The sequence below is a fragment of the Schistocerca gregaria genome, chromosome 8, assembly GCF_023897955.1.
Source record: "Schistocerca gregaria isolate iqSchGreg1 chromosome 8, iqSchGreg1.2, whole genome shotgun sequence".
In the NCBI taxonomy this organism is placed as follows: Eukaryota; Metazoa; Arthropoda; class Insecta; order Orthoptera; family Acrididae; genus Schistocerca; species Schistocerca gregaria.
Genome location: NC_064927.1, coordinates 110,044,840 through 110,066,826, shown reverse-complemented (window position 1 = coordinate 110,066,826; position 21,987 = coordinate 110,044,840). Strand labels below are relative to the sequence as shown.

The 21,987-nt window shown below is 51.7% G+C and overlaps 43 non-coding genes across 43 annotated transcripts; 28 read left to right on the top strand and 15 right to left on the bottom strand.

The window, feature by feature from the left end:
* Nucleotides 1–91: 91 nt before the first annotated feature.
* Trnad-guc (transfer RNA aspartic acid (anticodon GUC)) lies at nt 92–163 on the bottom strand. The gene has a single exon. It is a non-coding gene; the product is annotated as a tRNA-Asp (tRNA).
* Nucleotides 164–895: 732 nt separating this feature from the next.
* Nucleotides 896–968, top strand: Trnar-acg (transfer RNA arginine (anticodon ACG)). The gene has a single exon. It is a non-coding gene; the product is annotated as a tRNA-Arg (tRNA).
* Nucleotides 969–1,254: 286 nt separating this feature from the next.
* Nucleotides 1,255–1,326, top strand: Trnam-cau (transfer RNA methionine (anticodon CAU)). The gene has a single exon. It is a non-coding gene; the product is annotated as a tRNA-Met (tRNA).
* A 232-nt stretch (nt 1,327–1,558) lies between these two features.
* Nucleotides 1,559–1,630, bottom strand: Trnad-guc (transfer RNA aspartic acid (anticodon GUC)). Its single transcript has one exon. It is a non-coding gene; the product is annotated as a tRNA-Asp (tRNA).
* Nucleotides 1,631–2,362: 732 nt separating this feature from the next.
* Trnar-acg (transfer RNA arginine (anticodon ACG)) lies at nt 2,363–2,435 on the top strand. The gene has a single exon. It is a non-coding gene; the product is annotated as a tRNA-Arg (tRNA).
* A 286-nt stretch (nt 2,436–2,721) lies between these two features.
* Nucleotides 2,722–2,793, top strand: Trnam-cau (transfer RNA methionine (anticodon CAU)). Its single transcript has one exon. It is a non-coding gene; the product is annotated as a tRNA-Met (tRNA).
* Nucleotides 2,794–3,025: 232 nt separating this feature from the next.
* Trnad-guc (transfer RNA aspartic acid (anticodon GUC)) lies at nt 3,026–3,097 on the bottom strand. The gene has a single exon. It is a non-coding gene; the product is annotated as a tRNA-Asp (tRNA).
* Nucleotides 3,098–3,829: 732 nt separating this feature from the next.
* On the top strand, nt 3,830–3,902 carry Trnar-acg (transfer RNA arginine (anticodon ACG)). The gene has a single exon. It is a non-coding gene; the product is annotated as a tRNA-Arg (tRNA).
* A 286-nt stretch (nt 3,903–4,188) lies between these two features.
* On the top strand, nt 4,189–4,260 carry Trnam-cau (transfer RNA methionine (anticodon CAU)). The gene has a single exon. It is a non-coding gene; the product is annotated as a tRNA-Met (tRNA).
* A 232-nt stretch (nt 4,261–4,492) lies between these two features.
* Nucleotides 4,493–4,564, bottom strand: Trnad-guc (transfer RNA aspartic acid (anticodon GUC)). Its single transcript has one exon. It is a non-coding gene; the product is annotated as a tRNA-Asp (tRNA).
* A 732-nt stretch (nt 4,565–5,296) lies between these two features.
* Trnar-acg (transfer RNA arginine (anticodon ACG)) lies at nt 5,297–5,369 on the top strand. The gene has a single exon. It is a non-coding gene; the product is annotated as a tRNA-Arg (tRNA).
* A 286-nt stretch (nt 5,370–5,655) lies between these two features.
* On the top strand, nt 5,656–5,727 carry Trnam-cau (transfer RNA methionine (anticodon CAU)). Its single transcript has one exon. It is a non-coding gene; the product is annotated as a tRNA-Met (tRNA).
* Nucleotides 5,728–5,959: 232 nt separating this feature from the next.
* On the bottom strand, nt 5,960–6,031 carry Trnad-guc (transfer RNA aspartic acid (anticodon GUC)). Its single transcript has one exon. It is a non-coding gene; the product is annotated as a tRNA-Asp (tRNA).
* Nucleotides 6,032–6,763: 732 nt separating this feature from the next.
* Nucleotides 6,764–6,836, top strand: Trnar-acg (transfer RNA arginine (anticodon ACG)). Its single transcript has one exon. It is a non-coding gene; the product is annotated as a tRNA-Arg (tRNA).
* A 286-nt stretch (nt 6,837–7,122) lies between these two features.
* Nucleotides 7,123–7,194, top strand: Trnam-cau (transfer RNA methionine (anticodon CAU)). The gene has a single exon. It is a non-coding gene; the product is annotated as a tRNA-Met (tRNA).
* A 232-nt stretch (nt 7,195–7,426) lies between these two features.
* On the bottom strand, nt 7,427–7,498 carry Trnad-guc (transfer RNA aspartic acid (anticodon GUC)). The gene has a single exon. It is a non-coding gene; the product is annotated as a tRNA-Asp (tRNA).
* A 732-nt stretch (nt 7,499–8,230) lies between these two features.
* On the top strand, nt 8,231–8,303 carry Trnar-acg (transfer RNA arginine (anticodon ACG)). The gene has a single exon. It is a non-coding gene; the product is annotated as a tRNA-Arg (tRNA).
* A 590-nt stretch (nt 8,304–8,893) lies between these two features.
* On the bottom strand, nt 8,894–8,965 carry Trnad-guc (transfer RNA aspartic acid (anticodon GUC)). The gene has a single exon. It is a non-coding gene; the product is annotated as a tRNA-Asp (tRNA).
* Nucleotides 8,966–9,697: 732 nt separating this feature from the next.
* Trnar-acg (transfer RNA arginine (anticodon ACG)) lies at nt 9,698–9,770 on the top strand. The gene has a single exon. It is a non-coding gene; the product is annotated as a tRNA-Arg (tRNA).
* Nucleotides 9,771–10,056: 286 nt separating this feature from the next.
* Nucleotides 10,057–10,128, top strand: Trnam-cau (transfer RNA methionine (anticodon CAU)). The gene has a single exon. It is a non-coding gene; the product is annotated as a tRNA-Met (tRNA).
* Nucleotides 10,129–10,360: 232 nt separating this feature from the next.
* Nucleotides 10,361–10,432, bottom strand: Trnad-guc (transfer RNA aspartic acid (anticodon GUC)). Its single transcript has one exon. It is a non-coding gene; the product is annotated as a tRNA-Asp (tRNA).
* Nucleotides 10,433–11,164: 732 nt separating this feature from the next.
* Nucleotides 11,165–11,237, top strand: Trnar-acg (transfer RNA arginine (anticodon ACG)). Its single transcript has one exon. It is a non-coding gene; the product is annotated as a tRNA-Arg (tRNA).
* Nucleotides 11,238–11,523: 286 nt separating this feature from the next.
* On the top strand, nt 11,524–11,595 carry Trnam-cau (transfer RNA methionine (anticodon CAU)). The gene has a single exon. It is a non-coding gene; the product is annotated as a tRNA-Met (tRNA).
* A 232-nt stretch (nt 11,596–11,827) lies between these two features.
* On the bottom strand, nt 11,828–11,899 carry Trnad-guc (transfer RNA aspartic acid (anticodon GUC)). Its single transcript has one exon. It is a non-coding gene; the product is annotated as a tRNA-Asp (tRNA).
* Nucleotides 11,900–12,631: 732 nt separating this feature from the next.
* Nucleotides 12,632–12,704, top strand: Trnar-acg (transfer RNA arginine (anticodon ACG)). The gene has a single exon. It is a non-coding gene; the product is annotated as a tRNA-Arg (tRNA).
* Nucleotides 12,705–12,990: 286 nt separating this feature from the next.
* On the top strand, nt 12,991–13,062 carry Trnam-cau (transfer RNA methionine (anticodon CAU)). Its single transcript has one exon. It is a non-coding gene; the product is annotated as a tRNA-Met (tRNA).
* A 232-nt stretch (nt 13,063–13,294) lies between these two features.
* On the bottom strand, nt 13,295–13,366 carry Trnad-guc (transfer RNA aspartic acid (anticodon GUC)). Its single transcript has one exon. It is a non-coding gene; the product is annotated as a tRNA-Asp (tRNA).
* A 732-nt stretch (nt 13,367–14,098) lies between these two features.
* Trnar-acg (transfer RNA arginine (anticodon ACG)) lies at nt 14,099–14,171 on the top strand. Its single transcript has one exon. It is a non-coding gene; the product is annotated as a tRNA-Arg (tRNA).
* A 286-nt stretch (nt 14,172–14,457) lies between these two features.
* Trnam-cau (transfer RNA methionine (anticodon CAU)) lies at nt 14,458–14,529 on the top strand. Its single transcript has one exon. It is a non-coding gene; the product is annotated as a tRNA-Met (tRNA).
* Nucleotides 14,530–14,761: 232 nt separating this feature from the next.
* Nucleotides 14,762–14,833, bottom strand: Trnad-guc (transfer RNA aspartic acid (anticodon GUC)). Its single transcript has one exon. It is a non-coding gene; the product is annotated as a tRNA-Asp (tRNA).
* Nucleotides 14,834–15,565: 732 nt separating this feature from the next.
* Nucleotides 15,566–15,638, top strand: Trnar-acg (transfer RNA arginine (anticodon ACG)). Its single transcript has one exon. It is a non-coding gene; the product is annotated as a tRNA-Arg (tRNA).
* Nucleotides 15,639–15,924: 286 nt separating this feature from the next.
* Nucleotides 15,925–15,996, top strand: Trnam-cau (transfer RNA methionine (anticodon CAU)). The gene has a single exon. It is a non-coding gene; the product is annotated as a tRNA-Met (tRNA).
* Nucleotides 15,997–16,228: 232 nt separating this feature from the next.
* Trnad-guc (transfer RNA aspartic acid (anticodon GUC)) lies at nt 16,229–16,300 on the bottom strand. The gene has a single exon. It is a non-coding gene; the product is annotated as a tRNA-Asp (tRNA).
* Nucleotides 16,301–17,032: 732 nt separating this feature from the next.
* On the top strand, nt 17,033–17,105 carry Trnar-acg (transfer RNA arginine (anticodon ACG)). Its single transcript has one exon. It is a non-coding gene; the product is annotated as a tRNA-Arg (tRNA).
* Nucleotides 17,106–17,391: 286 nt separating this feature from the next.
* Nucleotides 17,392–17,463, top strand: Trnam-cau (transfer RNA methionine (anticodon CAU)). The gene has a single exon. It is a non-coding gene; the product is annotated as a tRNA-Met (tRNA).
* A 232-nt stretch (nt 17,464–17,695) lies between these two features.
* On the bottom strand, nt 17,696–17,767 carry Trnad-guc (transfer RNA aspartic acid (anticodon GUC)). The gene has a single exon. It is a non-coding gene; the product is annotated as a tRNA-Asp (tRNA).
* Nucleotides 17,768–18,499: 732 nt separating this feature from the next.
* On the top strand, nt 18,500–18,572 carry Trnar-acg (transfer RNA arginine (anticodon ACG)). Its single transcript has one exon. It is a non-coding gene; the product is annotated as a tRNA-Arg (tRNA).
* Nucleotides 18,573–18,858: 286 nt separating this feature from the next.
* Trnam-cau (transfer RNA methionine (anticodon CAU)) lies at nt 18,859–18,930 on the top strand. Its single transcript has one exon. It is a non-coding gene; the product is annotated as a tRNA-Met (tRNA).
* A 232-nt stretch (nt 18,931–19,162) lies between these two features.
* Nucleotides 19,163–19,234, bottom strand: Trnad-guc (transfer RNA aspartic acid (anticodon GUC)). The gene has a single exon. It is a non-coding gene; the product is annotated as a tRNA-Asp (tRNA).
* Nucleotides 19,235–19,966: 732 nt separating this feature from the next.
* On the top strand, nt 19,967–20,039 carry Trnar-acg (transfer RNA arginine (anticodon ACG)). Its single transcript has one exon. It is a non-coding gene; the product is annotated as a tRNA-Arg (tRNA).
* Nucleotides 20,040–20,325: 286 nt separating this feature from the next.
* Trnam-cau (transfer RNA methionine (anticodon CAU)) lies at nt 20,326–20,397 on the top strand. Its single transcript has one exon. It is a non-coding gene; the product is annotated as a tRNA-Met (tRNA).
* Nucleotides 20,398–20,629: 232 nt separating this feature from the next.
* Nucleotides 20,630–20,701, bottom strand: Trnad-guc (transfer RNA aspartic acid (anticodon GUC)). The gene has a single exon. It is a non-coding gene; the product is annotated as a tRNA-Asp (tRNA).
* Nucleotides 20,702–21,433: 732 nt separating this feature from the next.
* Trnar-acg (transfer RNA arginine (anticodon ACG)) lies at nt 21,434–21,506 on the top strand. Its single transcript has one exon. It is a non-coding gene; the product is annotated as a tRNA-Arg (tRNA).
* Nucleotides 21,507–21,987: the final 481 nt, after the last annotated feature.

Genomic DNA, 21,987 nt, shown 5'->3' with positions numbered 1-21,987 from the left:
TTTGTTTATGTTTTTGCACCACCTATACTCCTTGATCTTCCGACCCACGCACGAGCAACACTCTAGCAGGTTTGTGAGATAAAAATCGCATCTCCCCGGCGGGGAATCGAACCCCGGTCTCCCGCGTGACAGGCGGGGATACTAACCACTATACTACCGAGGATGAGCTGTAGGCAGTTGCCAGTGTGATAGACACATGGTGCTAATAGCCGCCAACGTCATTCACTAAGTTCGGCGGGTGATAGTGCTGCAACTAAAAATCGGATATGCCGCCTGGCGGGGAATCGGACCGCGGTCTCCCGCGTGACAGGCGGGGATACTAACCACTATACTACCGAGGAAGACGCAGCTAGTGTCTCGAATACACAATTATGTAACTCAAATAGCTGATACATCTGAAAACTAGCCTCCTGTTGCTGTCACAGAATGCTGCTACGAAATAAAATTATGCTCACCGTGAGGCTCGAATTCACAATCCCGGCATTGCTCACGGCTACTGCTTATAGGTACCGTGGGCTAACCAACTGCGCCACTGGGACTACAACCCAGTGCTCTCAGTTTGCGCTATTCACTTTGCTGTAAACCAGTGGTGCACACAGAAACATATGATCGCCACCTGATGCCATACGAATGCTTCATGCTATTCTTGTTTCATATGCTACGCTTACATGCACATCAACGGGCTCTGGTCGTCGAGAAAACGCAGCAAATAGCGCGCCTTGCCTTCCGCTACCTGTCGAACAGTGAACGCAGATGTGTGGCAAGCTCTAAGCTCTGCAGGCGCACTGTGGCCACGCAGCTGAACGAGAGCTACCTTCCTTGGGAGCTTGCTGAGCCATGGAGAACACGTGTCTTAGCGAAGTGCCCTTGTCTAGTAATCGAAACTGCTGCCAGTGGCTCTGTGGCGCAACGGATAACGCGTCTGACTACGGATCAGAAGATTCCAGGTTCGAATCCTGGCAGAGTCTGTATTTTGTTAGTTGCGACGCGTAGCTGGGCAGTGGATTTCGTATGTCGCCGCATCGTGGAGTGCTTTGTTACTCCTGTGCATCTCGCAGCTGCATGTCGACGCGATCGTGGTAAATATCGCTGCCTGCAAGCGTCAGCGTAGCGTCAGTCGAGCAAAGTCGAGACAAGTCAAGCTGAGAGCTGTACGAGATGATACGCAACTAAGGACAGGCGTGTGAAAGCGACGCAGGCAACACTTTCCAAGTGTCTCTCTTCACGTAGCGAAGAGACAGAGCATCAACGCACAGCAGAGTGGCGCAGTGGAAGCGTGCTGGGCCCATAACCCAGAGGTCCGTGGATCGAAACCACGCTCTGCTAAAATTATTTTATTTGCAGACTGTGCCGAGCTCGATTATTACGCCCAGAGCGACTGCTGGGGTGTTTTGATTCAGATTCAACAGCAAACCTCGTAATTCTCCTCGTGTGAAGAATGCGAGAACCACTTCCTAAATTGTAGCCTTTGTTTATGTTTTTGCACCACCTATACTCCTTGATCTTCCGACCCACGCACGAGCAACACTCTAGCAGGTTTGTGAGATAAAAATCGCATCTCCCCGGCGGGGAATCGAACCCCGGTCTCCCGCGTGACAGGCGGGGATACTAACCACTATACTACCGAGGATGAGCTGTAGGCAGTTGCCAGTGTGATAGACACATGGTGCTAATAGCCGCCAACGTCCTTCACTAAGTTCGGTGGGTGATAGTGCTGCAACTAAAAATCGGATATGCCGCCTGGCGGGGAATCGGACCGCGGTCTCCCGCGTGACAGGCGGGGATACTAACCACTATACTACCGAGGAAGACGCAGCTAGTGTCTCGAATACACAATTATGTAACTCAAATAGCTGATACATCTGAAAACTAGCCTCCTGTTGCTGTCACAGAATGCTGCTACGAAATAAAATTATGCTCACCGTGAGGCTCGAATTCACAATCCCGGCATTGCTCACGGCTACTGCTTATAGGTACCGTGGGCTAACCAACTGCGCCACTGGGACTACAACCCAGTGCTCTCAGTTTGCGCTATTCACTTTGCTGTAAACCAGTGGTGCACACAGAAACATATGATCGCCACCTGATGCCATACGAATGCTTCGTGCTATTCTTGTTTCATATGCTACGCTTACATGCACATCAACGGGCTCTGGTCGTCGAGAAAACGCAGCAAATAGCGCGCCTTGCCTTCCGCTACCTGTCGAACAGTGAACGCAGATGTGTGGCAAGCTCTAAGCTCTGCAGGCGCACTGTGGCCACGCAGCTGAACGAGAGCTACCTTCCTTGGGAGCTTGCTGAGCCATGGAGAACACGTGTCTTAGCGAAGTGCCCTTGTCTAGTAATCGAAACTGCTGCCAGTGGCTCTGTGGCGCAACGGATAACGCGTCTGACTACGGATCAGAAGATTCCAGGTTCGAATCCTGGCAGAGTCGGTATTTTGTTAGTTGCGACGCGTAGCTGGGCAGTGGATTTCGTATGTCGCCGCATCGTGGAGTGCTTTGTTACTCCTGTGCATCTCGCAGCTGCATGTCGACGCGATCGTGGTAAATATCGCTGCCTGCAAGCGTCAGCGTAGCGTCAGTCGAGCAAAGTCGAGACAAGTCAAGCTGAGAGCTGTACGAGATGATACGCAACTAAGGACAGGCGTGTGAAAGCGACGCAGGCAACACTTTCCAAGTGTCTCTCTTCACGTAGCGAAGAGACAGAGCATCAACGCACAGCAGAGTGGCGCAGTGGAAGCGTGCTGGGCCCATAACCCAGAGGTCCGTGGATCGAAACCACGCTCTGCTAAAATTATTTTATTTGCAGACTGTGCCGAGCTCGATTATTACGCCCAGAGCGACTGCTGGGGTGTTTTGATTCAGATTCAACAGCAAACCTCGTAATTCTCCTCGTGTGAAGAATGCGAGAACCACTTCCTAAATTGTAGCCTTTGTTTATGTTTTTGCACCACCTATACTCCTTGATCTTCCGACCCACGCACGAGCAACACTCTAGCAGGTTTGTGAGATAAAAATCGCATCTCCCCGGCGGGGAATCGAACCCCGGTCTCCCGCGTGACAGGCGGGGATACTAACCACTATACTACCGAGGATGAGCTGTAGGCAGTTGCCAGTGTGATAGACACATGGTGCTAATAGCCGCCAACGTCATTCACTAAGTTCGGCGGGTGATAGTGCTGCAACTAAAAATCGGATATGCCGCCTGGCGGGGAATCGGACCGCGGTCTCCCGCGTGACAGGCGGGGATACTAACCACTATACTACCGAGGAAGACGCAGCTAGTGTCTCGAATACACAATTATGTAACTCAAATAGCTGATACATCTGAAAACTAGCCTCCTGTTGCTGTCACAGAATGCTGCTACGAAATAAAATTATGCTCACCGTGAGGCTCGAATTCACAATCCCGGCATTGCTCACGGCTACTGCTTATAGGTACCGTGGGCTAACCAACTGCGCCACTGGGACTACAACCCAGTGCTCTCAGTTTGCGCTATTCACTTTGCTGTAAACCAGTGGTGCACACAGAAACATATGATCGCCACCTGATGCCATACGAATGCTTCATGCTATTCTTGTTTCATATGCTACGCTTACATGCACATCAACGGGCTCTGGTCGTCGAGAAAACGCAGCAAATAGCGCGCCTTGCCTTCCGCTACCTGTCGAACAGTGAACGCAGATGTGTGGCAAGCTCTAAGCTCTGCAGGCGCACTGTGGCCACGCAGCTGAACGAGAGCTACCTTCCTTGGGAGCTTGCTGAGCCATGGAGAACACGTGTCTTAGCGAAGTGCCCTTGTCTAGTAATCGAAACTGCTGCCAGTGGCTCTGTGGCGCAACGGATAACGCGTCTGACTACGGATCAGAAGATTCCAGGTTCGAATCCTGGCAGAGTCTGTATTTTGTTAGTTGCGACGCGTAGCTGGGCAGTGGATTTCGTATGTCGCCGCATCGTGGAGTGCTTTGTTACTCCTGTGCATCTCGCAGCTGCATGTCGACGCGATCGTGGTAAATATCGCTGCCTGCAAGCGTCAGCGTAGCGTCAGTCGAGCAAAGTCGAGACAAGTCAAGCTGAGAGCTGTACGAGATGATACGCAACTAAGGACAGGCGTGTGAAAGCGACGCAGGCAACACTTTCCAAGTGTCTCTCTTCACGTAGCGAAGAGACAGAGCATCAACGCACAGCAGAGTGGCGCAGTGGAAGCGTGCTGGGCCCATAACCCAGAGGTCCGTGGATCGAAACCACGCTCTGCTAAAATTATTTTATTTGCAGACTGTGCCGAGCTCGATTATTACGCCCAGAGCGACTGCTGGGGTGTTTTGATTCAGATTCAACAGCAAACCTCGTAATTCTCCTCGTGTGAAGAATGCGAGAACCACTTCCTAAATTGTAGCCTTTGTTTATGTTTTTGCACCACCTATACTCCTTGATCTTCCGACCCACGCACGAGCAACACTCTAGCAGGTTTGTGAGATAAAAATCGCATCTCCCCGGCGGGGAATCGAACCCCGGTCTCCCGCGTGACAGGCGGGGATACTAACCACTATACTACCGAGGATGAGCTGTAGGCAGTTGCCAGTGTGATAGACACATGGTGCTAATAGCCGCCAACGTCCTTCACTAAGTTCGGTGGGTGATAGTGCTGCAACTAAAAATCGGATATGCCGCCTGGCGGGGAATCGGACCGCGGTCTCCCGCGTGACAGGCGGGGATACTAACCACTATACTACCGAGGAAGACGCAGCTAGTGTCTCGAATACACAATTATGTAACTCAAATAGCTGATACATCTGAAAACTAGCCTCCTGTTGCTGTCACAGAATGCTGCTACGAAATAAAATTATGCTCACCGTGAGGCTCGAATTCACAATCCCGGCATTGCTCACGGCTACTGCTTATAGGTACCGTGGGCTAACCAACTGCGCCACTGGGACTACAACCCAGTGCTCTCAGTTTGCGCTATTCACTTTGCTGTAAACCAGTGGTGCACACAGAAACATATGATCGCCACCTGATGCCATACGAATGCTTCGTGCTATTCTTGTTTCATATGCTACGCTTACATGCACATCAACGGGCTCTGGTCGTCGAGAAAACGCAGCAAATAGCGCGCCTTGCCTTCCGCTACCTGTCGAACAGTGAACGCAGATGTGTGGCAAGCTCTAAGCTCTGCAGGCGCACTGTGGCCACGCAGCTGAACGAGAGCTACCTTCCTTGGGAGCTTGCTGAGCCATGGAGAACACGTGTCTTAGCGAAGTGCCCTTGTCTAGTAATCGAAACTGCTGCCAGTGGCTCTGTGGCGCAACGGATAACGCGTCTGACTACGGATCAGAAGATTCCAGGTTCGAATCCTGGCAGAGTCGGTATTTTGTTAGTTGCGACGCGTAGCTGGGCAGTGGATTTCGTATGTCGCCGCATCGTGGAGTGCTTTGTTACTCCTGTGCATCTCGCAGCTGCATGTCGACGCGATCGTGGTAAATATCGCTGCCTGCAAGCGTCAGCGTAGCGTCAGTCGAGCAAAGTCGAGACAAGTCAAGCTGAGAGCTGTACGAGATGATACGCAACTAAGGACAGGCGTGTGAAAGCGACGCAGGCAACACTTTCCAAGTGTCTCTCTTCACGTAGCGAAGAGACAGAGCATCAACGCACAGCAGAGTGGCGCAGTGGAAGCGTGCTGGGCCCATAACCCAGAGGTCCGTGGATCGAAACCACGCTCTGCTAAAATTATTTTATTTGCAGACTGTGCCGAGCTCGATTATTACGCCCAGAGCGACTGCTGGGGTGTTTTGATTCAGATTCAACAGCAAACCTCGTAATTCTCCTCGTGTGAAGAATGCGAGAACCACTTCCTAAATTGTAGCCTTTGTTTATGTTTTTGCACCACCTATACTCCTTGATCTTCCGACCCACGCACGAGCAACACTCTAGCAGGTTTGTGAGATAAAAATCGCATCTCCCCGGCGGGGAATCGAACCCCGGTCTCCCGCGTGACAGGCGGGGATACTAACCACTATACTACCGAGGATGAGCTGTAGGCAGTTGCCAGTGTGATAGACACATGGTGCTAATAGCCGCCAACGTCCTTCACTAAGTTCGGTGGGTGATAGTGCTGCAACTAAAAATCGGATATGCCGCCTGGCGGGGAATCGGACCGCGGTCTCCCGCGTGACAGGCGGGGATACTAACCACTATACTACCGAGGAAGACGCAGCTAGTGTCTCGAATACACAATTATGTAACTCAAATAGCTGATACATCTGAAAACTAGCCTCCTGTTGCTGTCACAGAATGCTGCTACGAAATAAAATTATGCTCACCGTGAGGCTCGAATTCACAATCCCGGCATTGCTCACGGCTACTGCTTATAGGTACCGTGGGCTAACCAACTGCGCCACTGGGACTACAACCCAGTGCTCTCAGTTTGCGCTATTCACTTTGCTGTAAACCAGTGGTGCACACAGAAACATATGATCGCCACCTGATGCCATACGAATGCTTCGTGCTATTCTTGTTTCATATGCTACGCTTACATGCACATCAACGGGCTCTGGTCGTCGAGAAAACGCAGCAAATAGCGCGCCTTGCCTTCCGCTACCTGTCGAACAGTGAACGCAGATGTGTGGCAAGCTCTAAGCTCTGCAGGCGCACTGTGGCCACGCAGCTGAACGAGAGCTACCTTCCTTGGGAGCTTGCTGAGCCATGGAGAACACGTGTCTTAGCGAAGTGCCCTTGTCTAGTAATCGAAACTGCTGCCAGTGGCTCTGTGGCGCAACGGATAACGCGTCTGACTACGGATCAGAAGATTCCAGGTTCGAATCCTGGCAGAGTCGGTATTTTGTTAGTTGCGACGCGTAGCTGGGCAGTGGATTTCGTATGTCGCCGCATCGTGGAGTGCTTTGTTACTCCTGTGCATCTCGCAGCTGCATGTCGACGCGATCGTGGTAAATATCGCTGCCTGCAAGCGTCAGCGTAGCGTCAGTCGAGCAAAGTCGAGACAAGTCAAGCTGAGAGCTGTACGAGATGATACGCAACTAAGGACAGTCGTGTGAAAGCGACGCAGGCAACACTTTCCAAGTGTCTCTCTTCACGTAGCGAAGAGACAGAGCATCAACGCACAGCAGAGTGGCGCAGTGGAAGCGTGCTGGGCCCATAACCCAGAGGTCCGTGGATCGAAACCACGCTCTGCTAAAATTATTTTATTTGCAGACTGTGCCGAGCTCGATTATTACGCCCAGAGCGACTGCTGGGGTGTTTTGATTCAGATTCAACAGCAAACCTCGTAATTCTCCTCGTGTGAAGAATGCGAGAACCACTTCCTAAATTGTAGCCTTTGTTTATGTTTTTGCACCACCTATACTCCTTGATCTTCCGACCCACGCACGAGCAACACTCTAGCAGGTTTGTGAGATAAAAATCGCATCTCCCCGGCGGGGAATCGAACCCCGGTCTCCCGCGTGACAGGCGGGGATACTAACCACTATACTACCGAGGATGAGCTGTAGGCAGTTGCCAGTGTGATAGACACATGGTGCTAATAGCCGCCAACGTCCTTCACTAAGTTCGGCGGGTGATAGTGCTGCAACTAAAAATCGGATATGCCGCCTGGCGGGGAATCGGACCGCGGTCTCCCGCGTGACAGGCGGGGATACTAACCACTATACTACCGAGGAAGACGCAGCTAGTGTCTCGAATACACAATTATGTAACTCAAATAGCTGATACATCTGAAAACTAGCCTCCTGTTGCTGTCACAGAATGCTGCTACGAAATAAAATTATGCTCACCGTGAGGCTCGAATTCACAATCCCGGCATTGCTCACGGCTACTGCTTATAGGTACCGTGGGCTAACCAACTGCGCCACTGGGACTACAACCCAGTGCTCTCAGTTTGCGCTATTCACTTTGCTGTAAACCAGTGGTGCACACAGAAACATATGATCGCCACCTGATGCCATACGAATGCTTCGTGCTATTCTTGTTTCATATGCTACGCTTACATGCACATCAACGGGCTCTGGTCGTCGAGAAAACGCAGCAAATAGCGCGCCTTGCCTTCCGCTACCTGTCGAACAGTGAACGCAGATGTGTGGCAAGCTCTAAGCTCTGCAGGCGCACTGTGGCCACGCAGCTGAACGAGAGCTACCTTCCTTGGGAGCTTGCTGAGCCATGGAGAACACGTGTCTTAGCGAAGTGCCCTTGTCTAGTAATCGAAACTGCTGCCAGTGGCTCTGTGGCGCAACGGATAACGCGTCTGACTACGGATCAGAAGATTCCAGGTTCGAATCCTGGCAGAGTCGGTATTTTGTTAGTTGCGACGCGTAGCTGGGCAGTGGATTTCGTATGTCGCCGCATCGTGGAGTGCTTTGTTACTCCTGTGCATCTCGCAGCTGCATGTCGACGCGATCGTGGTAAATATCGCTGCCTGCAAGCGTCAGCGTAGCGTCAGTCGAGCAAAGTCGAGACAAGTCAAGCTGAGAGCTGTACGAGATGATACGCAACTAAGGACAGGCGTGTGAAAGCGACGCAGGCAACACTTTCCAAGTGTCCCTCTTCACTTAGCGAAGAGACAGAGCATCAACGCACAGCAGAGTGGCGCAGTGGAAGCGTGCTGGGCCCATAACCCAGAGGTCCGTTGATCGAAACCACGCTCTGCTAAAATTATTTTATTTGCAGACTGTGCCGAGCTCGATTATTACGCCCAGAGCGACTGCTGGGGTGTTTTGATTCAGATTCAACAGCAAACCTCGTAATTCTCCTCGTGTGAAGAATGCGAGAACCACTTCCTAAATTGTAGCCTTTGTTTATGTTTTTGCACCACCTATACTCCTTGATCTTCCGACCCACGCACGAGCAACACTCTAGCAGGTTTGTGAGATAAAAATCGCATCTCCCCGGCGGGGAATCGAACCCCGGTCTCCCGCGTGACAGGCGGGGATACTAGCCACTATACTACCGAGGATGAGCTGTAGGCAGTTGCCAGTGTGATAGACACATGGTGCTAATAGCCGCCAACGTCCTTCACTAAGTTCGGCGGGTGATAGTGCTGCAACTAAAAATCGGATATGCCGCCTGGCGGGGAATCGGACCGCGGTCTCCCGCGTGACAGGCGGGGATACTAACCACTATACTACCGAGGAAGACGCAGCTAGTGTCTCGAATACACAATTATGTAACTCAAATAGCTGATACATCTGAAAACTAGCCTCCTGTTGCTGTCACAGAATGCTGCTACGAAATAAAATTATGCTCACCGTGAGGCTCGAATTCACAATCCCGGCATTGCTCACGGCTACTGCTTATAGGTACCGTGGGCTAACCAACTGCGCCACTGGGACTACAACCCAGTGCTCTCAGTTTGCGCTATTCACTTTGCTGTAAACCAGTGGTGCACACAGAAACATATGATCGCCACCTGATGCCATACGAATGCTTCGTGCTATTCTTGTTTCATATGCTACGCTTACATGCACATCAACGGGCTCTGGTCGTCGAGAAAACGCAGCAAATAGCGCGCCTTGCCTTCCGCTACCTGTCGAACAGTGAACGCAGATGTGTGGCAAGCTCTAAGCTCTGCAGGCGCACTGTGGCCACGCAGCTGAACGAGAGCTACCTTCCTTGGGAGCTTGCTGAGCCATGGAGAACACGTGTCTTAGCGAAGTGCCCTTGTCTAGTAATCGAAACTGCTGCCAGTGGCTCTGTGGCGCAACGGATAACGCGTCTGACTACGGATCAGAAGATTCCAGGTTCGAATCCTGGCAGAGTCGGTATTTTGTTAGTTGCGACGCGTAGCTGGGCAGTGGATTTCGTATGTCGCCGCATCGTGGAGTGCTTTGTTACTCCTGTGCATCTCGCAGCTGCATGTCGACGCGATCGTGGTAAATATCGCTGCCTGCAAGCGTCAGCGTAGCGTCAGTCGAGCAAAGTCGAGACAAGTCAAGCTGAGAGCTGTACGAGATGATACGCAACTAAGGACAGTCGTGTGAAAGCGACGCAGGCAACACTTTCCAAGTGTCTCTCTTCACGTAGCGAAGAGACAGAGCATCAACGCACAGCAGAGTGGCGCAGTGGAAGCGTGCTGGGCCCATAACCCAGAGGTCCGTGGATCGAAACCACGCTCTGCTAAAATTATTTTATTTGCAGACTGTGCCGAGCTCGATTATTACGCCCAGAGCGACTGCTGGGGTGTTTTGATTCAGATTCAACAGCAAACCTCGTAATTCTCCTCGTGTGAAGAATGCGAGAACCACTTCCTAAATTGTAGCCTTTGTTTATGTTTTTGCACCACCTATACTCCTTGATCTTCCGACCCACGCACGAGCAACACTCTAGCAGGTTTGTGAGATAAAAATCGCATCTCCCCGGCGGGGAATCGAACCCCGGTCTCCCGCGTGACAGGCGGGGATACTAACCACTATACTACCGAGGATGAGCTGTAGGCAGTTGCCAGTGTGATAGACACATGGTGCTAATAGCCGCCAACGTCCTTCACTAAGTTCGGCGGGTGATAGTGCTGCAACTAAAAATCGGATATGCCGCCTGGCGGGGAATCGGACCGCGGTCTCCCGCGTGACAGGCGGGGATACTAACCACTATACTACCGAGGAAGACGCAGCTAGTGTCTCGAATACACAATTATGTAACTCAAATAGCTGATACATCTGAAAACTAGCCTCCTGTTGCTGTCACAGAATGCTGCTACGAAATAAAATTATGCTCACCGTGAGGCTCGAATTCACAATCCCGGCATTGCTCACGGCTACTGCTTATAGGTACCGTGGGCTAACCAACTGCGCCACTGGGACTACAACCCAGTGCTCTCAGTTTGCGCTATTCACTTTGCTGTAAACCAGTGGTGCACACAGAAACATATGATCGCCACCTGATGCCATACGAATGCTTCGTGCTATTCTTGTTTCATATGCTACGCTTACATGCACATCAACGGGCTCTGGTCGTCGAGAAAACGCAGCAAATAGCGCGCCTTGCCTTCCGCTACCTGTCGAACAGTGAACGCAGATGTGTGGCAAGCTCTAAGCTCTGCAGGCGCACTGTGGCCACGCAGCTGAACGAGAGCTACCTTCCTTGGGAGCTTGCTGAGCCATGGAGAACACGTGTCTTAGCGAAGTGCCCTTGTCTAGTAATCGAAACTGCTGCCAGTGGCTCTGTGGCGCAACGGATAACGCGTCTGACTACGGATCAGAAGATTCCAGGTTCGAATCCTGGCAGAGTCGGTATTTTGTTAGTTGCGACGCGTAGCTGGGCAGTGGATTTCGTATGTCGCCGCATCGTGGAGTGCTTTGTTACTCCTGTGCATCTCGCAGCTGCATGTCGACGCGATCGTGGTAAATATCGCTGCCTGCAAGCGTCAGCGTAGCGTCAGTCGAGCAAAGTCGAGACAAGTCAAGCTGAGAGCTGTACGAGATGATACGCAACTAAGGACAGTCGTGTGAAAGCGACGCAGGCAACACTTTCCAAGTGTCTCTCTTCACGTAGCGAAGAGACAGAGCATCAACGCACAGCAGAGTGGCGCAGTGGAAGCGTGCTGGGCCCATAACCCAGAGGTCCGTGGATCGAAACCACGCTCTGCTAAAATTATTTTATTTGCAGACTGTGCCGAGCTCGATTATTACGCCCAGAGCGACTGCTGGGGTGTTTTGATTCAGATTCAACAGCAAACCTCGTAATTCTCCTCGTGTGAAGAATGCGAGAACCACTTCCTAAATTGTAGCCTTTGTTTATGTTTTTGCACCACCTATACTCCTTGATCTTCCGACCCACGCACGAGCAACACTCTAGCAGGTTTGTGAGATAAAAATCGCATCTCCCCGGCGGGGAATCGAACCCCGGTCTCCCGCGTGACAGGCGGGGATACTAACCACTATACTACCGAGGATGAGCTGTAGGCAGTTGCCAGTGTGATAGACACATGGTGCTAATAGCCGCCAACGTCCTTCACTAAGTTCGGCGGGTGATAGTGCTGCAACTAAAAATCGGATATGCCGCCTGGCGGGGAATCGGACCGCGGTCTCCCGCGTGACAGGCGGGGATACTAACCACTATACTACCGAGGAAGACGCAGCTAGTGTCTCGAATACACAATTATGTAACTCAAATAGCTGATACATCTGAGAACTAGCCTCCTGTTGCTGTCACAGAATGCTGCTACGAAATAAAATTATGCTCACCGTGAGGCTCGAATTCACAATCCCGGCATTGCTCACGGCTACTGCTTATAGGTACCGTGGGCTAACCAACTGCGCCACTGGGACTACAACCCAGTGCTCTCAGTTTGCGCTATTCACTTTGCTGTAAACCAGTGGTGCACACAGAAACATATGATCGCCACCTGATGCCATACGAATGCTTCGTGCTATTCTTGTTTCATATGCTACGCTTACATGCACATCAACGGGCTCTGGTCGTCGAGAAAACGCAGCAAATAGCGCGCCTTGCCTTCCGCTACCTGTCGAACAGTGAACGCAGATGTGTGGCAAGCTCTAAGCTCTGCAGGCGCACTGTGGCCACGCAGCTGAACGAGAGCTACCTTCCTTGGGAGCTTGCTGAGCCATGGAGAACACGTGTCTTAGCGAAGTGCCCTTGTCTAGTAATCGAAACTGCTGCCAGTGGCTCTGTGGCGCAACGGATAACGCGTCTGACTACGGATCAGAAGATTCCAGGTTCGAATCCTGGCAGAGTCGGTATTTTGTTAGTTGCGACGCGTAGCTGGGCAGTGGATTTCGTATGTCGCCGCATCGTGGAGTGCTTTGTTACTCCTGTGCATCTCGCAGCTGCATGTCGACGCGATCGTGGTAAATATCGCTGCCTGCAAGCGTCAGCGTAGCGTCAGTCGAGCAAAGTCGAGACAAGTCAAGCTGAGAGCTGTACGAGATGATACGCAACTAAGGACAGGCGTGTGAAAGCGACGCAGGCAACACTTTCCAAGTGTCTCTCTTCACGTAGCGAAGAGACAGAGCATCAACGCACAGCAGAGTGGCGCAGTGGAAGCGTGCTGGGCCCATAACCCAGAGGTCCGTGGATCGAAACCACGCTCTGCTAAAATTATTTTATTTGCAGACTGTGCCGAGCTCGATTATTACGCCCAGAGCGACTGCTGGGGTGTTTTGATTCAGATTCAACAGCAAACCTCGTAATTCTCCTCGTGTGAAGAATGCGAGAACCACTTCCTAAATTGTAGCCTTTGTTTATGTTTTTGCACCACCTATACTCCTTGATCTTCCGACCCACGCACGAGCAACACTCTAGCAGGTTTGTGAGATAAAAATCGCATCTCCCCGGCGGGGAATCGAACCCCGGTCTCCCGCGTGACAGGCGGGGATACTAACCACTATACTACCGAGGATGAGCTGTAGGCAGTTGCCAGTGTGATAGACACATGGTGCTAATAGCCGCCAACGTCCTTCACTAAGTTCGGCGGGTGATAGTGCTGCAACTAAAAATCGGATATGCCGCCTGGCGGGGAATCGGACCGCGGTCTCCCGCGTGACAGGCGGGGATACTAACCACTATACTACCGAGGAAGACGCAGCTAGTGTCTCGAATACACAATTATGTAACTCAAATAGCTGATACATCTGAAAACTAGCCTCCTGTTGCTGTCACAGAATGCTGCTACGAAATAAAATTATGCTCACCGTGAGGCTCGAATTCACAATCCCGGCATTGCTCACGGCTACTGCTTATAGGTACCGTGGGCTAACCAACTGCGCCACTGGGACTACAACCCAGTGCTCTCAGTTTGCGCTATTCACTTTGCTGTAAACCAGTGGTGCACACAGAAACATATGATCGCCACCTGATGCCATACGAATGCTTCGTGCTATTCTTGTTTCATATGCTACGCTTACATGCACATCAACGGGCTCTGGTCGTCGAGAAAACGCAGCAAATAGCGCGCCTTGCCTTCCGCTACCTGTCGAACAGTGAACGCAGATGTGTGGCAAGCTCTAAGCTCTGCAGGCGCACTGTGGCCACGCAGCTGAACGAGAGCTACCTTCCTTGGGAGCTTGCTGAGCCATGGAGAACACGTGTCTTAGCGAAGTGCCCTTGTCTAGTAATCGAAACTGCTGCCAGTGGCTCTGTGGCGCAACGGATAACGCGTCTGACTACGGATCAGAAGATTCCAGGTTCGAATCCTGGCAGAGTCGGTATTTTGTTAGTTGCGACGCGTAGCTGGGCAGTGGATTTCGTATGTCGCCGCATCGTGGAGTGCTTTGTTACTCCTGTGCATCTCGCAGCTGCATGTCGACGCGATCGTGGTAAATATCGCTGCCTGCAAGCGTCAGCGTAGCGTCAGTCGAGCAAAGTCGAGACAAGTCAAGCTGAGAGCTGTACGAGATGATACGCAACTAAGGACAGGCGTGTGAAAGCGACGCAGGCAACACTTTCCAAGTGTCTCTCTTCACGTAGCGAAGAGACAGAGCATCAACGCACAGCAGAGTGGCGCAGTGGAAGCGTGCTGGGCCCATAACCCAGAGGTCCGTGGATCGAAACCACGCTCTGCTAAAATTATTTTATTTGCAGACTGTGCCGAGCTCGATTATTACGCCCAGAGCGACTGCTGGGGTGTTTTGATTCAGATTCAACAGCAAACCTCGTAATTCTCCTCGTGTGAAGAATGCGAGAACCACTTCCTAAATTGTAGCCTTTGTTTATGTTTTTGCACCACCTATACTCCTTGATCTTCCGACCCACGCACGAGCAACACTCTAGCAGGTTTGTGAGATAAAAATCGCATCTCCCCGGCGGGGAATCGAACCCCGGTCTCCCGCGTGACAGGCGGGGATACTAACCACTATACTACCGAGGATGAGCTGTAGGCAGTTGCCAGTGTGATAGACACATGGTGCTAATAGCCGCCAACGTCCTTCACTAAGTTCGGCGGGTGATAGTGCTGCAACTAAAAATCGGATATGCCGCCTGGCGGGGAATCGGACCGCGGTCTCCCGCGTGACAGGCGGGGATACTAACCACTATACTACCGAGGAAGACGCAGCTAGTGTCTCGAATACACAATTATGTAACTCAAATAGCTGATACATCTGAAAACTAGCCTCCTGTTGCTGTCACAGAATGCTGCTACGAAATAAAATTATGCTCACCGTGAGGCTCGAATTCACAATCCCGGCATTGCTCACGGCTACTGCTTATAGGTACCGTGGGCTAACCAACTGCGCCACTGGGACTACAACCCAGTGCTCTCAGTTTGCGCTATTCACTTTGCTGTAAACCAGTGGTGCACACAGAAACATATGATCGCCACCTGATGCCATACGAATGCTTCGTGCTATTCTTGTTTCATATGCTACGCTTACATGCACATCAACGGGCTCTGGTCGTCGAGAAAACGCAGCAAATAGCGCGCCTTGCCTTCCGCTACCTGTCGAACAGTGAACGCAGATGTGTGGCAAGCTCTAAGCTCTGCAGGCGCACTGTGGCCACGCAGCTGAACGAGAGCTACCTTCCTTGGGAGCTTGCTGAGCCATGGAGAACACGTGTCTTAGCGAAGTGCCCTTGTCTAGTAATCGAAACTGCTGCCAGTGGCTCTGTGGCGCAACGGATAACGCGTCTGACTACGGATCAGAAGATTCCAGGTTCGAATCCTGGCAGAGTCGGTATTTTGTTAGTTGCGACGCGTAGCTGGGCAGTGGATTTCGTATGTCGCCGCATCGTGGAGTGCTTTGTTACTCCTGTGCATCTCGCAGCTGCATGTCGACGCGATCGTGGTAAATATCGCTGCCTGCAAGCGTCAGCGTAGCGTCAGTCGAGCAAAGTCGAGACAAGTCAAGCTGAGAGCTGTACGAGATGATACGCAACTAAGGACAGGCGTGTGAAAGCGACGCAGGCAACACTTTCCAAGTGTCTCTCTTCACGTAGCGAAGAGACAGAGCATCAACGCACAGCAGAGTGGCGCAGTGGAAGCGTGCTGGGCCCATAACCCAGAGGTCCGTGGATCGAAACCACGCTCTGCTAAAATTATTTTATTTGCAGACTGTGCCGAGCTCGATTATTACGCCCAGAGCGACTGCTGGGGTGTTTTAATTCAGATTCAACAGCAAACCTCGTAATTCTCCTCGTGTGAAGAATGCGAGAACCACTTCCTAAATTGTAGCCTTTGTTTATGTTTTTGCACCACCTATACTCCTTGATCTTCCGACCCACGCACGAGCAACACTCTAGCAGGTTTGTGAGATAAAAATCGCATCTCCCCGGCGGGGAATCGAACCCCGGTCTCCCGCGTGACAGGCGGGGATACTAACCACTATACTACCGAGGATGAGCTGTAGGCAGTTGCCAGTGTGATAGACACATGGTGCTAATAGCCGCCAACGTCCTTCACTAAGTTCGGCGGGTGATAGTGCTGCAACTAAAAATCGGATATGCCGCCTGGCGGGGAATCGGACCGCGGTCTCCCGCGTGACAGGCGGGGATACTAACCACTATACTACCGAGGAAGACGCAGCTAGTGTCTCGAATACACAATTATGTAACTCAAATAGCTGATACATCTGAAAACTAGCCTCCTGTTGCTGTCACAGAATGCTGCTACGAAATAAAATTATGCTCACCGTGAGGCTCGAATTCACAATCCCGGCATTGCTCACGGCTACTGCTTATAGGTACCGTGGGCTAACCAACTGCGCCACTGGGACTACAACCCAGTGCTCTCAGTTTGCGCTATTCACTTTGCTGTAAACCAGTGGTGCACACAGAAACATATGATCGCCACCTGATGCCATACGAATGCTTCGTGCTATTCTTGTTTCATATGCTACGCTTACATGCACATCAACGGGCTCTGGTCGTCGAGAAAACGCAGCAAATAGCGCGCCTTGCCTTCCGCTACCTGTCGAACAGTGAACGCAGATGTGTGGCAAGCTCTAAGCTCTGCAGGCGCACTGTGGCCACGCAGCTGAACGAGAGCTACCTTCCTTGGGAGCTTGCTGAGCCATGGAGAACACGTGTCTTAGCGAAGTGCCCTTGTCTAGTAATCGAAACTGCTGCCAGTGGCTCTGTGGCGCAACGGATAACGCGTCTGACTACGGATCAGAAGATTCCAGGTTCGAATCCTGGCAGAGTCGGTATTTTGTTAGTTGCGACGCGTAGCTGGGCAGTGGATTTCGTATGTCGCCGCATCGTGGAGTGCTTTGTTACTCCTGTGCATCTCGCAGCTGCATGTCGACGCGATCGTGGTAAATATCGCTGCCTGCAAGCGTCAGCGTAGCGTCAGTCGAGCAAAGTCGAGACAAGTCAAGCTGAGAGCTGTACGAGATGATACGCAACTAAGGACAGGCGTGTGAAAGCGACGCAGGCAACACTTTCCAAGTGTCTCTCTTCACGTAGCGAAGAGACAGAGCATCAACGCACAGCAGAGTGGCGCAGTGGAAGCGTGCTGGGCCCATAACCCAGAGGTCCGTGGATCGAAACCACGCTCTGCTAAAATTATTTTATTTGCAGACTGTGCCGAGCTCGATTATTACGCCCAGAGCGACTGCTGGGGTGTTTTGATTCAGATTCAACAGCAAACCTCGTAATTCTCCTCGTGTGAAGAATGCGAGAACCACTTCCTAAATTGTAGCCTTTGTTTATGTTTTTGCACCACCTATACTCCTTGATCTTCCGACCCACGCACGAGCAACACTCTAGCAGGTTTGTGAGATAAAAATCGCATCTCCCCGGCGGGGAATCGAACCCCGGGCTCCCGCGTGACAGGCGGGGATACTAACCACTATACTACCGAGGATGAGCTGTAGGCAGTTGCCAGTGTGATAGACACATGGTGCTAATAGCCGCCAACGTCCTTCACTAAGTTCGGCGGGTGATAGTGCTGCAACTAAAAATCGGATATGCCGCCTGGCGGGGAATCGGACCGCGGTCTCCCGCGTGACAGGCGGGGATACTAACCACTATACTACCGAGGAAGACGCAGCTAGTGTCTCGAATACACAATTATGTAACTCAAATAGCTGATACATCTGAAAACTAGCCTCCTGTTGCTGTCACAGAATGCTGCTACGAAATAAAATTATGCTCACCGTGAGGCTCGAATTCACAATCCCGGCATTGCTCACGGCTACTGCTTATAGGTACCGTGGGCTAACCAACTGCGCCACTGGGACTACAACCCAGTGCTCTCAGTTTGCGCTATTCACTTTGCTGTAAACCAGTGGTGCACACAGAAACATATGATCGCCACCTGATGCCATACGAATGCTTCGTGCTATTCTTGTTTCATATGCTACGCTTACATGCACATCAACGGGCTCTGGTCGTCGAGAAAACGCAGCAAATAGCGCGCCTTGCCTTCCGCTACCTGTCGAACAGTGAACGCAGATGTGTGGCAAGCTCTAAGCTCTGCAGGCGCACTGTGGCCACGCAGCTGAACGAGAGCTACCTTCCTTGGGAGCTTGCTGAGCCATGGAGAACACGTGTCTTAGCGAAGTGCCCTTGTCTAGTAATCGAAACTGCTGCCAGTGGCTCTGTGGCGCAACGGATAACGCGTCTGACTACGGATCAGAAGATTCCAGGTTCGAATCCTGGCAGAGTCTGTATTTTGTTAGTTGCGACGCGTAGCTGGGCAGTGGATTTCGTATGTCGCCGCATCGTGGAGTGCTTTGTTACTCCTGTGCATCTCGCAGCTGCATGTCGACGCGATCGTGGTAAATATCGCTGCCTGCAAGGGTCAGCGTAGCGTCAGTCGAGCAAAGTCGAGACTAGTCAAGCTGAGAGCTGTACGAGATGATACGCAACTAAGGACAGGCGTGTGAAAGCGACGCAGGCAACACTTTCCAAGTGTCTCTCTTCACGTAGCGAAGAGACAGAGCATCAACGCACAGCAGAGTGGCGCAGTGGAAGCGTGCTGGGCCCATAACCCAGAGGTCCGTGGATCGAAACCACGCTCTGCTAAAATTATTTTATTTGCAGACTGTGCCGAGCTCGATTATTACGCCCAGAGCGACTGCTGGGGTGTTTTGATTCAGATTCAACAGCAAACCTCGTAATTCTCCTCGTGTGAAGAATGCGAGAACCACTTCCTAAATTGTAGCCTTTGTTTATGTTTTTGCACCACCTATACTCCTTGATCTTCCGACCCACGCACGAGCAACACTCTAGCAGGTTTGTGAGATAAAAATCGCATCTCCCCGGCGGGGAATCGAACCCCGGGCTCCCGCGTGACAGGCGGGGATACTAACCACTATACTACCGAGGATGAGCTGTAGGCAGTTGCCAGTGTGATAGACACATGGTGCTAATAGCCGCCAACGTCCTTCACTAAGTTCGGCGGGTGATAGTGCTGCAACTAAAAATCGGATATGCCGCCTGGCGGGGAATCGGACCGCGGTCTCCCGCGTGACAGGCGGGGATACTAACCACTATACTACCGAGGAAGACGCAGCTAGTGTCTCGAATACACAATTATGTAACTCAAATAGCTGATACATCTGAAAACTAGCCTCCTGTTGCTGTCACAGAATGCTGCTACGAAATAAAATTATGCTCACCGTGAGGCTCGAATTCACAATCCCGGCATTGCTCACGGCTACTGCTTATAGGTACCGTGGGCTAACCAACTGCGCCACTGGGACTACAACCCAGTGCTCTCAGTTTGCGCTATTCACTTTGCTGTAAACCAGTGGTGCACACAGAAACATATGATCGCCACCTGATGCCATACGAATGCTTCGTGCTATTCTTGTTTCATATGCTACGCTTACATGCACATCAACGGGCTCTGGTCGTCGAGAAAACGCAGCAAATAGCGCGCCTTGCCTTCCGCTACCTGTCGAACAGTGAACGCAGATGTGTGGCAAGCTCTAAGCTCTGCAGGCGCACTGTGGCCACGCAGCTGAACGAGAGCTACCTTCCTTGGGAGCTTGCTGAGCCATGGAGAACACGTGTCTTAGCGAAGTGCCCTTGTCTAGTAATCGAAACTGCTGCCAGTGGCTCTGTGGCGCAACGGATAACGCGTCTGACTACGGATCAGAAGATTCCAGGTTCGAATCCTGGCAGAGTCGGTATTTTGTTAGTTGCGACGCGTAGCTGGGCAGTGGATTTCGTATGTCGCCGCATCGTGGAGTGCTTTGTTACTCCTGTGCATCTCGCAGCTGCATGTCGACGCGATCGTGGTAAATATCGCTGCCTGCAAGCGTCAGCGTAGCGTCAGTCGAGCAAAGTCGAGACAAGTCAAGCTGAGAGCTGTACGAGATGATACGCAACTAAGGACAGGCGTGTGAAAGCGACGCAGGCAACACTTTCCAAGTGTCTCTCTTCACGTAGCGAAGAGACAGAGCATCAACGCACAGCAGAGTGGCGCAGTGGAAGCGTGCTGGGCCCATAACCCAGAGGTCCGTGGATCGAAACCACGCTCTGCTAAAATTATTTTATTTGCAGACTGTGCCGAGCTCGATTATTACGCCCAGAGCGACTGCTGGGGTGTTTTGATTCAGATTCAACAGCAAACCTCGTAATTCTCCTCGTGTGAAGAATGCGAGAACCACTTCCTAAATTGTAGCCTTTGTTTATGTTTTTGCACCACCTATACTCCTTGATCTTCCGACCCACGCACGAGCAACACTCTAGCAGGTTTGTGAGATAAAAATCGCATCTCCCCGGCTGGGAATCGAACCCCGGGCTCCCGCGTGACAGGCGGGGATACTAACCACTATACTACCGAGGATGAGCTGTAGGCAGTTGCCAGTGTGATAGACACATGGTGCTAATAGCCGCCAACGTCCTTCACTAAGTTCGGCGGGTGATAGTGCTGCAACTAAAAATCGGATATGCCGCCTGGCGGGGAATCGGACCGCGGTCTCCCGCGTGACAGGCGGGGATACTAACCACTATACTACCGAGGAAGACGCAGCTAGTGTCTCGAATACACAATTATGTAACTCAAATAGCTGATACATCTGAAAACTAGCCTCCTGTTGCTGTCACAGAATGCTGCTACGAAATAAAATTATGCTCACCGTGAGGCTCGAATTCACAATCCCGGCATTGCTCACGGCTACTGCTTATAGGTACCGTGGGCTAACCAACTGCGCCACTGGGACTACAACCCAGTGCTCTCAGTTTGCGCTATTCACTTTGCTGTAAACCAGTGGTGCACACAGAAACATATGATCGCCACCTGATGCCATACGAATGCTTCGTGCTATTCTTGTTTCATATGCTACGCTTACATGCACATCAACGGGCTCTGGTCGTCGAGAAAACGCAGCAAATAGCGCGCCTTGCCTTCCGCTACCTGTCGAACAGTGAACGCAGATGTGTGGCAAGCTCTAAGCTCTGCAGGCGCACTGTGGCCACGCAGCTGAACGAGAGCTACCTTCCTTGGGAGCTTGCTGAGCCATGGAGAACACGTGTCTTAGCGAAGTGCCCTTGTCTAGTAATCGAAACTGCTGCCAGTGGCTCTGTGGCGCAACGGATAACGCGTCTGACTACGGATCAGAAGATTCCAGGTTCGAATCCTGGCAGAGTCTGTATTTTGTTAGTTGCGACGCGTAGCTGGGCAGTGGATTTCGTATGTCGCCGCATCGTGGAGTGCTTTGTTACTCCTGTGCATCTCGCAGCTGCATGTCGACGCGATCGTGGTAAATATCGCTGCCTGCAAGCGTCAGCGTAGCGTCAGTCGAGCAAAGTCGAGACTAGTCAAGCTGAGAGCTGTACGAGATGATACGCAACTAAGGACAGGCGTGTGAAAGCGACGCAGGCAACACTTTCCAAGTGTCTCTCTTCACGTAGCGAAGAGACAGAGCATCAACGCACAGCAGAGTGGCGCAGTGGAAGCGTGCTGGGCCCATAACCCAGAGGTCCGTTGATCGAAACCACGCTCTGCTAAAATTATTTTATTTGCAGACTGTGCCGAGCTCGATTATTACGCCCAGAGCGACTGCTGGGGTGTTTTGATTCAGATTCAACAGCAAACCTCGTAATTCTCCTCGTGTGAAGAATGCGAGAACC